Source organism: Mobula hypostoma, chromosome 1, assembly GCF_963921235.1.
Source record: "Mobula hypostoma chromosome 1, sMobHyp1.1, whole genome shotgun sequence".
Taxonomy (NCBI): Eukaryota; Metazoa; Chordata; class Chondrichthyes; order Myliobatiformes; family Myliobatidae; genus Mobula; species Mobula hypostoma.
Window position 1 is genome coordinate 190,617,554 of NC_086097.1, and position 11,589 is coordinate 190,629,142.

Here is an 11,589-nt window from a genome sequence, read left to right on the forward strand (position 1 = left end):
TGTGATTGCGGCAATCACCTGTTGAAATTGTGGTAGGTCCCACATGGAATCTATCAGTGAAACTCAGTTCATTTATAGAAAAGAAAGGGTTAATATTACAGGCCCAAGAACCTTGTCAAAACTGGGAAAGAGAGAAAGCAAATTAGTTTCAGTAGCAGAGAAGTTGAGCAAGAGATGACCGCAGAAAGTGAATACCTCCGATAAACTGAGTCCAAGTGACTCACTGTTAGTTAGAATCAGAGCATGCTTCTTTGTGTTATGTGTCCCCAATAGCAAAGTTGCAAGAATCAGAATTAAATTTACTATCACTGGCATAAGTCATGAAATCTGTTGTTTTGCAACAACAGTGCATTTCAATACACAATAATAAAACTAAAATTATAATAAATATAAATATACAAATTAAATAAAATAAATGCAAAAGGAGAGCATAAATACTCCGAGTGTCCAGGGATTCACTGTCCATTCATCAATCTGATGGCGGTGGGTAAGAAGCTGTTCCTGAAATGCGTGTGTGTCTTCAGGCTCATGTACCTCCTCGTGATGTAGCAATGAGAAGAGGGCAGGTACTGAGTGATGGAGACCCTTAATGATGGATGCTGCCTTTTTGAGGCATCGCCTTTTGGAAGTGTACTTGATGCTGGAGAGGCTAATTCCCACGATGGAGTCAGCTGAGTTTACAACTTTCTGCAGCTTTTTCTGAACCTGTGCATTGACCCCTCCACACCAGACAGTGATGCAACGAGTTAGAATGCTTGCTACAGTACATCCGTAGAAATTTGAGCGAGTCTTTGTGACATACCAATTCTCCTCCAGCTCCTAATGTAATATAGCTGGTGTCATGCTTTCTTTGTAATTATATCAATATGTTGGGCCCAGGATAGATGGCTGATAGGCCCAATAGATCAAACAATAAAGCGAAGATGAGAGCAGAGGTGGGAGAAATCGATGAGATGCAGACTCTTCACAGGTGCCTCCCATCTACATAGGCCTTGGTTTCTCCTCTGCTGTACTGGATAAAGCCAGAATTTCAAAAGACATAAGAGCAGAATTAGGCCATTTGGCCCATCGAGTCTGCTCCATTATTTCATCAAGGCTGATCCATTTCTCCTCTCAGCCCCAGTCTTCTGCCTAGCCTCCTATATCTCTTCGTGCCTGACCAATCAAGAATTGATCAACCTCTGCCTTAAATACACATAAAGGCTTGGCCTTCACAGCTGCCTGTGGCAACGAATTCCACAGATTCACCACTCTCTGGCTAAAGAAATTGTTGAAGAAGTTCCTACTCAGCTTCATTCTAAAAGGATGTCCCTCTATTTTGAGGCTTTGTCCTCTAGTCTTAGACCATCAGACACATCCTCTCCACATCCACTCTATCAAGGCCTTTCTCCATTTGATAGGTTTCAAATAGGGCATCCGTCATTCTTCTGAATTCCAATGAATACAGGCCCAGAGCTATCAAACACACTTTATATAACAAGCTGTTTAATCCTGGAATCATTTTCATGAACCTCCTTTGAACCCTCTCCAGTTTCAGCACATCCTTTCTAAAGGGCCCAAAACTGCTCAGAATACTCTAAGTGAGGAACTGGCTACATTTCATCTTTATTCTCACTCTCCTCCAGGAAAGAGCAAAAACCGCTTCAAATCCTTCAGACTCCACCTTCAGATTATCCTTTGCAATTTCCACAGGCTCCAGCAAGATTCCACCACTAGGCATGTATTCCCTTCCCGAACTCTTTCAGCATTTTGCAGGGAATTGCCCACTCAATGACCATTTGGGCCACCCTGTCATATCACCGACCACTTCCTATCTCCTGGCCCTTATGTATGCAATACAGGAGAGACAAGACCTCTGCTGTCACCTGTTACATTCAAACCAATCTAAGATCTCTTTGATCAAATGCATTTCCAATCCAGTGCACTGTATCTGGTGTTCACCAGGTTCTCTCGTCTACATTGAAGACACCAAACACAGGTTGGGTGACTATTTTGCAGAACAAACATTTGAGCTCCACTGATGTGACCACCAGGTTTCAGTTAACCACGGGCTCCTTCAAAAATGTTATGTCACTATTCCAATGAGCATAACACAAGCTTCAAAAATTACATCACATCACCCGAAAGGGCAGAAGAGGAGGCCATGGACTGACATGTTGGAATGGGAATGGGGACTGGAATTAAAATGGTTGGCCACTGGGAAATCCTGCCCTTTGCAGCTGGATGAAGGTGCTTGACCTCCAGTTTACATCTAGTCTCACCAATATAGAGGAGACCGCATTGGGAGCACAGTATACAACAGATTCACAGGTGTAATGTTGCCTCATCTGAAGGACTCTATGGGGCCCTGAATAGAGGTGAGGGAGGAGGTCAATAGGGCAATGGGGCACTTTCTCCACTTGCAGGGATAAATTCCAGAATGGAGATTAGTGGGAAGGGATGAATAAACAAGGGAATCATGGAGGGAGTGACCCCTGCAGAAAGTGGAAAGTGGTCGGGAAGATAAAGAAGTGTTTGGTGGTAGGATACCGTTAAAGGTGGTGGAGGTTGCAGAGAAAACAGGATGTCTGGGAAATGGAGAAGCAGGTGAGTGCAGCGTCAATGATGGAGGAAGGGAAACCCTGTTCTCTGAATCTCTTATTTCCTAGAAAGGAAAGCCTCATCCAGGGAACAAATGCAGTAGAGATGAAGGAACTCAGAAAAGGGAATGGCATTTTTATTGGAGACAAGGTGGGAAGAGGTATAGTCAAGATACCATAGAAGTCAGTAGGTTTATAAGCGATATTGGTAGACAGTTTGTCTCCAGAGAAAGAGAAAGAGATGGAGAAAGTGGAGAGAGACATCAGAAATGGACAAAGTGCACTTAAGGGAAAGTGGTAGCTGGAAGCTTAAGTTGATGAAATTGATGAGCTCAGCATGGGTGCATGAAGCAGCACCAATGTAGCCCAGAAAGATTTGGGGAGGATTAGCAAGGACGGCTTGGAACATGGTCTGTTCCACATAGCCAACAAAACACAGGAGTGCCGGGGGTCATGTATATGCCCATACTGCATGGTGATTTTGGATAAAGTGGGAGGAGTTTAAAGGAAAATTGTTGAGTTTGAGGACCAGTTCCACTAGACGGAGGAGAGTAGTGGTGGGGCGAAACTGGTCAGGTCTTTTGTTGAAAATAGTTATCACTATTGAATTTTCTAAATTTAAATAACTGACTTTTTCTTTCATTTTACCTGTATAATGACTGTGTATTTCTGCTTGTCCTAAGTTTGGCTCAGTTTTTCTTTTCTGTCAGTAAGCCTGATCTACTGTGCATACTTAACAATTTTGCTATTAGCAACACGTTACACAAAGAGTGATAATATGATTCTAACAGCCACTGCAACTGCTATGTTAACTTACTTAGTTTCACTCTATCAGCAAAATACCAGCTGTTCTACACATACTACCTCCACTTTCTCTGCAACTGAAAATTGTACTTTAAATTTCTCTTCCCCACCTCCTACAGAACTGAAACATTAAATCTATTTCTCCTTCCACAAATGCTACTTGACCTGCTGCTGGTTTCAGACATTTCTATTATTATTTCAGATTTCCGCCATCTGTAGTTTGATTTCTGGGGAAATGCCTCTTGAACTGTCATAAATGGTGCCAAATTCAAAACCCCATTCATTTCAATAAGGTTTAGAGGACAAAAGATTGGAAGGCGAAAAAAAAAATTTTACAAAATTACATTATTTTAGTGTTTAATTATTTATGCATTTTGTTTCACATAATTTAAAAAAAACCTTTAGAACAATTGTCTGGCTAGGCACAGCTCAAATGCCATCTTTAACTTTGCTGATGACACAACTATTGTTGATAGATTTTCAATGGTGACAAGGAGGTATACAGGAGTGAGATGGATCAGCTGGTTTAGTGGTGTCACAACAACAACCTTGCACTCAATGTCAGTAAGACCGAATAATTGAATGTAGACTTCAGGATGAGGAAGTCAAGGGAACACACTGCAGTCCTCACTGAGAGATCAGAGGTAGAAAGTGTGAGCTGTTTCAAATTCCTGGGCCCAACATACTAATGCATGAAGGGAAAGAAGGCATGACAGTGGCTATAATTCTTTAGGAGTTTAAGGAGAATTGGTGTGTCACCAAAGACACTTGCATATTTCTTCAGATGTACCACGGAGAGCATTCTAACTGGTTCCATCACCACCTGGAATGGATGGGCCACTGCACGGGATCAGAAAAAGCTGCACAAAGTTGTAAACTCAGCCAGCTCCAACAAGAACACCATCCTTTCCAGCATCCAAGATACCTTTAAAAGGCAATGCCTCAAAAAGGAGGCATCCATCATTAAGGACCCCTGTCACCCAGGATATGCCCTTCTCTTACTGCTACCATCAGGGAAGAAGTACGGGATCCTGAAGACACACACTCAATGCTTCAAGAACAGTTTATTCCCCTCTGCCATCATGAATGTTACCTCAGCAGCCTTTTCCTCACTTTTTACACTACTTATCCAATTAAGTTTTGTTTTTTTAATATATACAGTAGTTCTTATTCTAATTTATAGTTACTATTATATATTGCAATGTACTGCAATACATAATAGTAACTATAAATGAATTTCATGACATATGCCAACGGTATTAAACCAGATTCTGATTCTAATTCACAGGTGTGATCTCCTTTCTGCTATGCACTTTGTCCCAGAAAGCTCAGCTCTCCAGTTAAATTCCAGCAACAAATTTGGGCAGGAGGAGGTGTCCAGCAAGATCTGGCCACTATAACAAATGAATAAAAAAATAATTTAAGTTGCTCATTTTACATTTTTTTTTCTTCTGATATAGGAGGCCATCTGGCACATTAGGTCTGCACTACTTACTAGAACAATCCGATTCCCTCATCTATCACCTTCTAATCAATTCTCTCTTACATCCAATTAAATCTACCCCCCCAACACAATTCTCCCTTCACATATTTACAGCAGGGTACTTTGTAGCAGCCAGTTAAGCTGCCAGCTGGCAAGTTATCAGAATGCGAAAGGAAACTGGGGAAAGGAAACTGTATCTGGGGAAAATGCAGCATCACATAGAGAATGTAAAAACTTCACAGACACATCAGTCACGATGGAAACTGGGTCATTTGACGTATTGGTTCTATCTAATTCTGATACCGTGTCCTTTTGTCTTCTCTGCTGCACTGCCATGCCACTTTAAGCAAGAAGTACAGAAAATGAAACTCAGCTTCACGCATCATATTAGCATCTAGAATTAGATTCAAAGTTTAGCAATCACGTGTACCTCATCTTGTGACCCTAATAGTATTTGCTGTCCTCAGCCTCCAATCTTGACACTGAATAGATCGGTAACCATCCCCTGCCCCCACACAACTGCCCCCTACTACTTTGCCCAGATCTCTGTGTCTTCCCGTACCCCAAAGGTTTATGTCCCTGATATGGTACTAAAATGGTCATGAATTATACCTTTTGTGATTGTAACTACAATAACTTCCCTTTGTTTCTTAACTTAATGTGACTGACCACGCCATCCAGCTCCAATGAACTCCATTATATCAGTCGGTATTTGCCAAGCTCTGTTATCTATTCACTTACAGCAAAGGATAACCAGCACTGACATTTCTCTCACATCTATGCTGTTGTCCCCAAGGAGCAATACTTTTCTCTCACCAACTACACATTCACAAGCTACCCCTCAACAACGTTAAAGAAAAACATCAGGTTTCCACACATACACTGACAGAGGTGGGGTCAGTTAGTTTCATCAATTACAGCCCACTAATGTCTCTAGAAGGCAGTATTCATCACTAGGAATCACGCCTCAACCCCTCATCAGTCAAACCATGTGCTCTTCTCTTGCTGCCATCAGGTGATAAGTGCAGGAGACTTAAGAACAACATGTTAAGATTCAATAGCAGTTTCTTCCCCACTACAAGCAGATTCAAGTGACCTGAAAAACCTGAACATCTCCTTTATTTTTTCTCTCTTTCAGTTTACTTTATGGTTTGATTTTCACCAAGTGCCGAAATTTTATGTTAATTTATGTTTGTCCATGTTTGATAATACTGTGCTACTGCTGCAAAAAACAAAATTTTCATTGTACCTATGCCACGCCAATGCCTATGACAATGCAATACAAAGCAGCATACCCCAACATGTGTTACGTTGTGGCAGCTGACTTTGTTCAGCCCTGTTTGACGAAGTCTCTGTTGGACTACTATCAATACGTTAGTTATTTTAGCACACTATGCAATCAGAAATTTGGCAGGCTTTGTTGGGCTGAATGGCCTGTTCCTGTCAAAAGCTTTCTAATCTAAAAACACAAGACCTACAATACTAGAGGGCTCAACGCATTTGACCACTGCTACACCACCACTACCAAGAATGCCTACCACTCCATCCCACCGCTACACTTTTGTAAATCTGACCACCCTGCTGTGTTTCTTCTGCCCACATACAGATATAGACCAATCAGGGTTGCACTGGTGAAGAAGACCACAAAGAGCTAGACAGCAGAAACCAAGGACTGAGTTCAGGATTATGTCCAGACATGTTCAAGGATTAATCACTGGACCTAAATGAACATACTGCCTTCACTAGTGACTTTATAAGGACATGCATGGATGAGTGTGCACCCACCAAAACATTCTGAGTCTTCCTCAGACAGAAGCCCTGGATGCAAGAGCTGATTCAAAATTTGCTGAGGACTAGATCTGTGGTATTAAGGGTTGCATAATTTAACTTCCTACAAAGCAAGATCCGCTAACATAAATGGCAACAACCCATCATGGCTGGATGAACTTGGTATCTATGTATGCTGCAATATAGAACAATTTGACACACCCCATCGTCAAATGACACTGTAATCTCAGTCGCTGAGACTGATGCCTTGGCATCCTTCAAGAGGGCAAATCTGCAGAAGTTGCCTTGACCAGGGGAAATACTTGGCCGAGTACTGACGGCCTGTTTGGACCAAATATTTGCAGGATTTATGGACATATTCAACCTCTTACCTCTGCAGTCCGATGTCCCCACCTGCCCCAAAAAGGCATCAATTATACTAGTACCCTGAAGCAAGGCGACCTACCTCAATAACTACTGTCCAGTGGCACTTACACCAACTGTAATGAAGTTCTTTAAAAGGTTGGTTATGGCATGAAATCAACTCCTGCCTCAGATGACCTGGATCCCAATATGGAGTCACAAAGGGTGAACAATACTTCAAAATAGAATCAAAGTTTTTTTTTTCTTGATACTTATTTAATTTTTATATTACCTGGCGCTGTTTATCACTTTTGAGTTATGGTTAAATTAGCTTTTGACACCTCATCGCCCCATCAACTGCAGTTTAACCGGTATTCAACACAAACTACAAAGGTGATATTTCATTGATTGAAATTTTTAAGCAAACTTAATTCCTTTTACCTTGTTCAATGAAAAATTTTAATATTGTCAGAAGCAGAACATTCTCATTGCTTATTACTATCACTTCCATGTCCAGCAGCAACATTCAAAATGATATCACTCATCTTTTGTAAACCTGATCACTAGTATTCAGTTTCATGACAAAAAATACAAATCTATATTCAAAAATTAACATCATGCAAATACAATATAACAAAACTAAATAAATGCACTGCTCCCCTACTTTACATGACTAGAATTCTAAATAAATGATAATATATGATTATAAATGATAATATATGGGGCGGGGGAGAGAATAGGTTGGGGAAATAAATCATTCAAGTGCATCACCAATCGAATAGTCTGTATAGGCCTTGATTTGTACAAAGGAGTTTGGGTTGTACAACAGCATTAAGACAATATTTTTTCATAATGGCATGCAGAAATTAAATATAGGTCATTCAAATTGGATATAATTCCACTCACAGCCTGAATAACAGGGGGACATCTATACTGGAGAACCAATTGTACAACAGCAGATGCGTAGATTGTGATGTTGGGTGGGGGCGGGGGGGGGAAGAGGATGTTGTTGATGATGGTTTGAGAGGGAACAGAATACAGCGGGATGAGTATTTACTGACTAATTTGTCATCGTGAAGTAAACTCTCCTCTTCTCTTGGTTTACAAAGCAGTGCTGTAAAAGTCACTTACCTTGTCTTTCTTGCTTTGCGTTCAGCTGCCAAAATTCCTAAGGCCTGGCAACCCAGTCACTTGTGGCAAGAATAGAAGGCAGCAGACCAACACATTCTGTATCTGAATGGGATGCCCTACTCTGTCCCTGTTTCTATTAAAAACAGAGTATCTGAAAATCTAGCCCCTGCTACAGAGCTTTTTGCATCCAACAGAATCATTTTTTGGGAACTGAGGTTCATCCTACTATGTCAATATTTTTCTATAATGTTTCAATGTCAAATATCATGTGATTGTTGTTCATCATCAGGTTTAAAAATGCTCTTTATTAACTGCCAGCCAAGATGTGTCTCAGCTAAGAGAAAATTCAGCAGCTTTAATAAATTCAGACGGTATGATATACAATACATTGGATGCTGGAAACTGAGTTCTGAATGGAAGATTCAGAGTATTTCCAGCACGTTTAAAGCAGATTTCTGCCATTCTGCTCTTGTACTAAATGAATGTCATAATAAAGCATTTGTGACTCTCTTTTGAGGCATCAATCATGTTGAAGTGCATTGACAAGGGGCTGCCCTCAAATTAAATTGTATTCTGGAAGAAATAACAACTTTGCTAAGCTAATTATTAACGGTTGAAATTCTATTCAATTTTTCTTTATTAACATTATATGAATTAAGTCAACAGGACTCTATATAACTATTGAATAATGTTTGAAAAAAGTAAAAATGATAAACTTTCAATAATCAAACACTTTCTAACCAATGGTATACTGTTAGCACCTTCCCTGAAGGTATTTCAAATCTGTGTTTGGCAGTCTTATTACAACTGCAATGTATGCTCCTTTAACAAACAGCACACATAAATGGTTCACTAGTGAAGAAATGGTTCACCAGTCAAGAAATCTAAAGTAGTTAATTGCTTATTAAATAAAAGAAAATGGTTCTTAAAGGCAAATTGTATCTCTGATATTAAATCTTCAGAGCTACCTGCTGAATAAAAGAACAGAATACATCTGGACAATTTTCATTCTAGACAAATATAACAAGATCCAAATTCTACAACATGTTGTTTCTCAAAACCAGTAGGAAGCATTTTCCCTTTCACTGAGAACCTTTTGGAGATGTGAACTGCATTGTCAGATCCTGGTCACACAGATAAGAATGCTTGTCAGTCGCCTTGCTTGCACAATATTGAATTTGGCTAGAACTTCCCAAACTTCTGCATTAATAAATGACATTATCCATTTACCTGCCGCCCTCATTCCTTACAACGATCGAATTCAGGACAAGAGTGTTCTTCAATAGATACGCTTTACTCAATAACTGGCAAACTGTCTTCCGAACACCCAATGAACGGCACTGCTTCCAATGAAATCATTTGTGATAAAAATGGAAACGTGCAATTCCTGTAGATGACGGGCTCTCGTCCGAACACACATATAGGTAAAGTCAAGCATCGCAAAGTGTCACTGTCATTTTGGCCGGCAGACTACAGTTACTGTACTTACATCGCAGCGGCACCGTTTACAGTGATTCTCCCATACTGTTGTCAGAAGCTCTTCATCGGAAAGCATCTCACAAGTTCCCATGGACGCAGTTTATGAAAACACAATGAATATTCGGCAGCAATGCCGCAAATACGGAAATAACACGACACTCTACAGCGCAATGGACACGTTAGGCAGACTACCCGGAGGAAATCATTAAATGAAACACACGTTATTTACTTTATTTGTCAACATTTTATTCCCATCTTTTCTGACAGTGACAGGGTTACATTATATTGGCCATGAAGAACTGATGTGCCTTTGTCACAATATAACCAGTAACGCACTTAACTTTCCCCCCGAAACCTTCCACAGCCATCCACAACTTTGTTTTGGGTTTTACTGATTAAAAAAAAAGTTTAACAACTGAAATCAAAATTTGTTCTTTCTTTGGTTTAATTTTTAAAAAGCAACCGTATGAAATAATGGACGCATTTAGGGAAAGGACTGGACTTCAAGAAAAAAGTGCTTTAGCAACAACCTGCAAGAAAAGTTTTTTGTTAAAAAATATAGAAAAGTCTGCAAAACACTTTTGTTGACAATGAAAACTTGCATCAGGTCGTGCTTTTTGTGGCTTGTCACTTCAGCTCAACCAAGCGAAGCACACAGGTTGTGTCAATATCGATATGGAAAAATACACTAATAACGCTTTGCAAATAGAATGAGCACAATAGTAGAATTGTCTTTAAAAAATACGGCTATGCATGCGTGTTAAAAATATTTTTGACTGGCGACAATAACAAAAAAGAAATTACAAAATATACACATAAAGCCAGTTCCTTTTGCCAATGCCGTCACTGACTTCTCACTCTACAGCATGCAAGAACTTATTCTGCAGAATAGAATTTATAAACCATGCTTCTTGGGCTCGATTTTCTTTAAAAAGATTCTTTTAAAAAAAGAATTAAAATGACAAAAAGCACTGAAAAAATCCAGATAGAAAAAAACCTACTCACCAAGCGCGAAAAATTCAAGAGAGAAAAATAGCGAAGTTTGTAATATGGCGGTGGAAGAAGTAATGAAGCGCCCTCCCTCTGCCTCAGGCAAAGGCACGTGATGCGAGAACCCGCTGCCGGCAACGCTCAATGGATGGCACGGCCACAAATCCCCCCAAAACCAACGCTCGTCTTCATTTATCTGCTCTGCACCCAGTCCGTCGAGCCGTTTTCACGTTTCGCTCAAGCGTTTTACATCCGCTTGCTCTCGCAGCCGCCGCTGCAATCGGCGAATCTCCTGGAGACCGGGCTGCGCATCCCTCAGAATCATGTGGTGCAGTCCGCTGGGTTAGAGGGAGGCAGTGGGGCAGCGCGTTATCTAGGGGAAGGTGGGGAAGACAGATCATCTGCAACTCATCTCACCTTCTGCACTTTCTCATGGGCTGTCCACCTGGCGTCTAAAAATGCAGGGCTTTCAGCTCGTTCAGCCCTGTGTAAACCTGTCACACGGCTTAGGCATTTCTAAAAGGAATTTCGTTTTAGCTACTCACTCGGCTTCTGCCGAAATGCATGAAATATTTAATGTTTTGTGTGCGGACTGTTTTTTTTGTAACAGTGCAATAAATAGTTATGATCGTGTGGCAAGTGGGGTGCAGGAGGCACAAGTGCGTTCTCTCCGTCTTGTGAAGCGTGGGCGTGCGGACACGAAATACACCAGCAGCGGAGAATTGTATTCGTTTTTACAGTTTATATTTGTATCTTAACGCATTGATTAAACACTGCACGCTGCACTCCACGCTGATTTGTAGTTTCGGAGTGTGCTGAACCCAAGAGCCAGCACATGGCCCAAAGACATCGATGAAAGGGCTTAATGCCAAAAAGGTGAAACATAATGTTTGCATTGACATCGTTTCAGACGGCGCCCCATATAAATCAAAAGAAAACTTTTAAGAGTTCACAATTGATAACTGTTTCCCACCCAAGAACATGCAATCAAAA

At 40.7% G+C, this 11,589-nt stretch overlaps 1 protein-coding gene across 3 annotated transcripts in view; it reads right to left on the minus strand.

Annotated features, from left to right (window-relative positions):
* The window catches only part of LOC134353657 (RNA-binding Raly-like protein), a 1,079,267-nt gene extending 1,068,383 nt beyond the window's left edge, over nucleotides 1-10,884 (minus strand). For all 3 annotated transcript variants that reach the window (XM_063061854.1, XM_063061846.1, XM_063061863.1), the window contains exon 1: nucleotides 10,612-10,884. The gene's annotated coding sequence lies outside the window, so the exon portion shown is untranslated. The remainder of the gene's footprint in view (nucleotides 1-10,611) is intronic.
* Nucleotides 10,885-11,589: the final 705 nt, after the last annotated feature.